Source organism: Tasmannia lanceolata, unplaced genomic scaffold (assembly GCF_043159265.1).
Source record: "Tasmannia lanceolata isolate RefF3 unplaced genomic scaffold, GAP_Taslan_0.1 ptg000013l, whole genome shotgun sequence".
In the NCBI taxonomy this organism is placed as follows: Eukaryota; Viridiplantae; Streptophyta; class Magnoliopsida; order Canellales; family Winteraceae; genus Tasmannia; species Tasmannia lanceolata.
In genome coordinates, this window is record NW_027518690.1 from 34,861,632 (window position 1) to 34,868,417 (window position 6,786).

The 6,786-nt window shown below is 36.2% G+C and overlaps 1 long non-coding RNA gene across 4 annotated transcripts; it reads left to right on the forward strand.

Moving 5' to 3' along the window:
* The first annotated feature begins 252 nt into the window (after positions 1–252).
* LOC143891411 (uncharacterized) lies at positions 253–6,372 on the forward strand. Of its 4 annotated transcripts, XR_013255320.1 has the most exons (8): positions 253–549; positions 737–813; positions 957–1,058; positions 2,799–2,849; positions 2,930–2,996; positions 5,121–5,261; positions 5,734–5,763; positions 5,879–6,372. It is a non-coding gene; the product is annotated as an uncharacterized LOC143891411 (long non-coding RNA). The 4 variants fall into 4 exon arrangements; XR_013255319.1 differs by having other exon boundaries at positions 2,799–2,996; XR_013255321.1 differs by lacking the exon at positions 2,930–2,996.
* Positions 6,373–6,786: the final 414 nt, after the last annotated feature.

Genomic DNA, 6,786 nt, shown 5'->3' on the forward strand with positions numbered 1-6,786 from the left:
TTCTTCCAGCGTTTTAGAAAAACGTCGCTAATAGGCTATATTCACCGACGTTCGTACATGGAGCGACAGTGAAGAATTATTCCCGCGCCCCGCCTAAAAAAATATGCCTTGGGTATTTACCAACGTTCCGTGAACGTCACTAAAACTGATTAATCACCGACGTTTGCTAATTAAAACGTAGCTAATTTGGATTACGAGTTACCGACATTTAGAAAATGTCGCTGATGATGAGAAACTACCCCTCGAGCGGAGTTCACTTCTCAGCTCGTTCTGTTCGTGCCCTAAAAACATAACAGAATGAGCCCTAAAAACTCCATTTCTTCCTTAAAACTTTGTGTTTTGCTTAGTTTGTACCTGAGAACTTTGGTTTTTTGCTTCCCCATACCAGAAACGAGCCCTGGAATCTCCATTTTCTTCCTCATCATTGCAATTTTTGGGGGTTTTGGGCGATTTCTCATCTCTGCAGTTTTGTCTAACTCTCTCACAGTTCTATGGTGAAAAAAATGAAGATTTGATCTTCTCGGATTCCCTTCGTTCCTAAAGAATAAGGTAGAGATGGAGTATTTTTTCTTTTTTTCTTTTTATAAATTCAGTTTCATCTTGATTTTTGGCTTTTCCTCTTTGATCTTCTCGGATTCCTAAAATCTCCATTTTCTTGCTCATCTTTGCAATTTTTGGGGGTTTGAGACGATTTCTCATCTCTCCATTTTTCTTCAACTCTCTCCAACAATCGTAGGAAGAAGAAAATGAAGATATGATCTTCATCTCTCTGAGAATTTCTAAACGAATAAGAGGAGGAGGTCAAGCAAATAGGTATAATCTCTGATGTATAGTTTTCTTCTTTCTTCTTTTAGTATTCATCTAATGATCTAAGTTCTAGGGCTCTATTATTTTCTAGCTAGTTTCATCTTGATTTTTGGCGTTTCATCTTAGATTTTCATTTTTCATCTTTCCAGAACCCTATTTCTTTGGCAAATCGTGGTGTATTTCGACTTCAAGCTCGGCTTCTTGCACTTGACTAAGGAAATCACAGAAAAGCTCGGCTTATTTCTTCTCTTGTAATTTCTTCTATAGTTTTTGAAATACCTGCTTAATTATCGAACGCCTAGAAATTTTTTTCATATTTTGAAATTTTCTGTCAACTTAAATCCTGATTTACCATTACTGATGTATTTTTCTGCTTAGTTTAGTTAATATGTATATAGATTCTGTTGTGATGTTTTTGTTTCCCTTGCAATTATGATATTTTAGTCTATTGGTTAAGTAGAATTAGCTACATGATGCTGAAAATTGAAGAGATAGGGTGTTGTTTTCTGCTTGTGTAATAGATTTATGGCCTCTTAGGATACCACCAAAATGGGTCCTTATTTGCAAATAAGATTATTTTAAGTTAGTCTTATTTGCAAATAGGACATTAAGGCCAATTTAGAAGGCATTAACTATGATATAAACATATTATAAACTTTATTTGCATGTAAAATTATATATAAGTGACGACTAAATGCATGAATGATTATGCGCATATTATTTTAGGGTTATCCAATGACACCCTTTTACTCACAAGTGAATTTACAAGTATCTAATTTCTCAACATCAATTGTAACTGCTGAATATATTTCATTATTTTTCGAACATCAACATGCATGAATTGTTCTAATGGCGTCGAATGTGTAGGGAATTTAAACGGGTAGAAGTTACCCCTAAAAGCTAGCCTTTAGAGGAGGATGCCCATTCCCTTATAACCCATCCCCATCCAAACTTATCCGATGTGGAACTAGTTGCTTTTGCTTGGAACCCCAACAGAATGTTGCTCTGCAGTTTCTTGTAGGAATGCTTTTCTAGGTTCGAACTTAAATGGTGTCTAATTTCTTATCTTGATTTGTTTGTGGTTCAATGGAATTGTTTCGATTCAACCTAAAGGTATGTAATCTGGGAAGTCGGGCATCAGTCGAAACTTTGGGAGTTATGGACGAGCTACAGAAGATGTTCATTTTAAGTCATAAAATAATGTCTTTTAGAGCTGCCAAAGTGTATCATTTAAAATTTACCAGAATGGGCAACACCACCACTAAATAGGCTATGGACTATGTTATCAACCATCGATGGATTCCTTAAAAATTTGATCTGAAGACCGGGAGGCTTGACATTTAATTTCCAGGGTGCATAGCTGTGTAAACCGAATGTGATCAATGAGTATCATAGAAGGGCCCTCAAATCGTTGGAACTTTTATAATTGAAGCAACATTATTCCACTAGACAACTCCCTAGACACAATGTGTCTCTGGAGCAACTGGTCGTCACTTTGCAAAGAGTTGTGTATGTGTTGTCTGGTCATAATGTGTCTTTGGATGTCTACTGTTCTTAGTGACAAAATGCTTGTTGCTCCCCTTTCAATGTTTTGATGATCACATCAAAGTATTTTTTTTATGTCAACAAAATGCTTGCTGGTAGGGGTGTCTGTAATTGACTATTGTCTTTCATTTTAGGTCTGTTCGTTTTCGATTTGTGTTCCTGACTGTCTAGTCACAAAGAGCTATTTGTCATAGATCTGACAAAAGTAGGTTTGTTTGGCTATTTGATTCTTTTTTCCTATTTCAACTTGCCATTTCTACAAGCTCTTCTCGAATGGTAATCAATTTCCTCATTATGTTACAGCTAGTGACAGTCATTTCCCTTCAAAATAGCTATGGAAGCACTAGTTTTTTAGTCATTGACATCCTGCTCACAACAAAAACTGATCAGTTTTTTTTCCATCTGTTCAACCTTTGTAAAATTCTTACTCTCATCCAAATTTGCAGAAAAAGCATCCGTTTCTTGAGGGGAGCTTCAATTTACGATTAAGTGATAAGGTAAGCCCCAAATCCTCTATAATTGATGTTGTTTTACTTTTGGCAACCCTGGAATTCTTCACAAATAGTCAAAGTAATAGCTTCCTGTTGAGTTGAAATGTAATGCATCATCAACAAGGTCGGTGGCAAGCAAGATGAGCCTTCAATGTAAGCAGTTTCTTCCACTTTCTTGAAGAAATTTTAATTGTTCTCTGTCTTGTGCATAAATTCTTGTTACAGAGAATCTCCATTCTATCCGCACTCTATCATTAGGATTCTGCCCTTGTTAAAATGAACTATTCCGTGATTTGTCTGTCATTAACTGTTGGATAACAAGTGTGATTTTCAGCAACTATTATCCAACATAGAAGCTCCTTCGCATTTTCTCAATAAATCCTTTTCTTCCTCTTGGATCTTGATCTACATGTGGCTGTTATCTGATGTTATGAGCAGATTTCAGCACATAGCTCAATTTAATTTCATGTTTCCTCTGCTGCAAATTTGATATCACATTTTGAAGTAAGCTTTTTTTTTTCAAATCTAACTCTCAAATAGTGACTTGGATCGCAAGAGTCTCTGAGAAGTGAGCCTGTGTGGCTGCTCTCACATGTAACAGCCCATCCTTAGTTTTTAGTGGTTAGTTTCATGTTTTGTGAAACAACCAGTTACTCGAAAAGCTTAAGCTGTTAGAGTTGGTGTTATTTAATCATTTATACTTCATAAATCTCCCTCACGTCTGCCCCCGGCCTTTTTTGGGTTGGCTTTACATGTCCATTTTTTCAATCTCAAGGAGTAGTGAGGTTTTGAACCCCATGATATGGGTTAAGCAATAGCTCTGTTATGGTACACTTTAAGCTGTTAAGAGTTGGTATTACTTAATCATTCATACTTCAACTAGTTTGAAGTTGCGAAATGGGTATTTTTTTGGTCTCCTGTGTGGCTGCTTTTCCATTTGACTGTGTACTCCTGAAATATTCCGGTTCTGCTTCTGTTTTTTTTTTCTTTTCTTTTCTCTAAAATTCGTCTTTTTTTAGTGCTATGGCTCACTATGGTTATAATACGGCACAAAGGGCCAGGGGTACAGCTTGGGCCAGGTTAGGTTGGGTTGTGCATTTACTAAAAAAATGAATTGAAATCAACCTGATTTTATGGTAAAAGCTCTGAAAAATCGACCTTAGTTGCACCCCTATAAAGGGCCCCATGTAAGGTTAGTTGGTGGTACATAATAGCATGTGCTTGTTATCTTTGCATATAGTGTACGCTCTTGGATCACCTTTGGCTGTGGGATTAGTTACAGAACATGAAAATCATGTAAATCTCGTAATGGTTGGTGTTTTTCATTTGTTTCTCTATTTATTTGAAATGACTTGTTTTGAGTGATTTCAAATTAGCTTTGTTTCATGGGTCCCTGAACATGTCTCAAACACTAGTTTTTATTTCTTCTCTCTGTCCTTTGTATTCATCTCAACTCTACTTGCTTTCTAGGCTCATTAACATTGTTCTCAGACCCACTAAACGTGGTTTAAAGTATAAACGATTCAATAACACCAATTCTAACAACTTAAGCTTTTGGGGTAGTTGGTTTTTTCACATGCTATTAGAGCCGTTGCCTGGACACAGGTTTATTTTATTTTATAATGACATAGGATATCATCAAACAGTGAAGCATAATAAAAGGGAGTTTTTACATGATGCCCGACCGTCAAGGATGGAATCCGCAAAGTGATCTGTTATCTCTAAAAATCCCCCCACCTTCGGAGCTGATCCCATGAAGAGATAGCACTGAGGTCACGCTCCTCCGAGAGAGGTTTTCGTTACCGGTGAATACGTGAACAATGGGTCAAATGGGACTTATCATAGCTCTAAAATTACTGCTGTCACCAAACTGGCAATTCTTTTCTTCTTTCACCAGTGACTTGCGTGATTTAAGTTCAGAATTTCTGTACAATATGATTCAATTTGGATCACCATCATTTTTTGGGGGATTTGAATCTAATTGTAGAATTGTAACAATTTTTTTGCAACCTTATACTGATAAACTCATTTCTTTGACATCAAGATTTTCATCTCCTCATATATGAGTATGAGATTTGTTCTTATTCTGTAACACTACTATAGATACTGTTTTTTCACAGCTTAAAGAGAAAGGTTATTTTTTCATTAAGCCCATTACTGTTTTATATTTGGGTCATGCATAAGCAGTATTCTTTATGTGTTCCTTTCCTTAAGCTTGTATGCATGCATTCAATTACCCTGTGTAAACTTGTAATGGAAGGAGCTTTTTTTTGGTAGGTGCAATTGAAGGAGGTGACTGATTAGATTTCTGGATTTGATACAAGTTACTGGATGTTTAAGGGATGCAAATTCACCCTTGAATTTGTTTGCAATCATAGTGAAAAGGATGCTGAAGGAGATCACAGACGTAATGCTGGTGTAGGTTTACATATCATTTTCTGAATTTCTGGGAACTTTGGAAAGTAGAAATTGTTTCTACTTCAGTTAAATAGCAACATGCAATCTGAAATCAAACTAATAATCAAAAGCAGCTAGAATTATATAGAGATGAAGAGCTTTTACAGTACTTCATCAATAGAAAACAACTCATCCAAGTAAAGTCCCAATAGTAAGTTATAACCGAGGGAAAAATCAACTATAATTAAAAGAAATCAGATCTCAATATATGTCTACCAAACGAATCCGATCTACTAAATAATATCCATGGCCCAAAAAGGTGTCTAACAGGATATAAGACTAATGGAAGTTAATAGGATAAGACTTCATAGTATGGTGAAAAGCAAATAGGCAAGGAATAAGGTTTATTAAAAAGCTGTGTTTTATGGATTTGGTAGCTATCTTATTCCAAACACTGGTTGACTTTGGATGCTTTTGAAATCCTTCCTTGCAGGATGTGTTCAATCTACTTCCAAATCTAAATGTGAGTGAACTAATCAAGGCTTTTGCAGATAATTGCATCAATGTTGCTGAAAACTGTATTTTGGCCTTTCATTCATCATCTTGTAATTGTTACATCTAACTTTTTACTCTTGCAGTGAAAAAGAATGATATGATGCTGGTTATTTTCCTTTCGTCCCTCATTCGGAGCGTAATTGCACTCCACAACCTGATAAACAACAGGGTAATGTTGTTTCTCATGATATCAATGCTCATTTTTTAATCTAAATTCATACTCTTAAATTTCTGCCTCCATGTAGTGGCCAATTCATTATAAATTCTGGGCTCTGTTAAAAATGAAAATTGTTGATAAGTTGATAACTATTCGAATTTCATAACTACTTGAAGATTCACCTCTCTCTCTCTCTCTCTCTCTCTCTCTCTCTCTCTCTCTCTCACACACACACACACACACACACACACACAGAATTGTATGGTGTAAGCCCGTATAGTCCAGTATTTCTCAAAAAGTACAGTAGAGCCCACACAGTAGGATGATCCAAACCGTCCATTTGATGGGCCACAACGTAAATAGGTTGTGCCCAAAAAAATCATTTCCATAGGATGATCCTAGCACTCAGATCTATAGATGAATTGCATATTATGGAAACCTCTAGAGATCAGAGGGTTGGGATCATCATATGGAAATGATTATTTGGGCACAACCTATTTACATTGTGGATCATCCTATGGTATGGCCGTACTATACTTTTTGAAAAATAGTGGACTATGCGGGCTTACACCGTATAAAATCTCTCAATTTCAAGTGCCGTTCAATTATCGTTTGGATGCCAATATGTGTATATATATGTTACTTTCTTATGGTGGTACAGGTTTTATACAGGTTCATATTCACTGTGCTGCTTTATTTCCAAAAAAAATAAAAATGCTAATCACCGGCGGTCATAAAACCGTCGGTGAATAATAAAAAGAAAACGCCTCTACATCTTTTACCGACGGTTCAGACCGCCGGTGTATGTCATCTACACCGACGGTTCCAATGAAC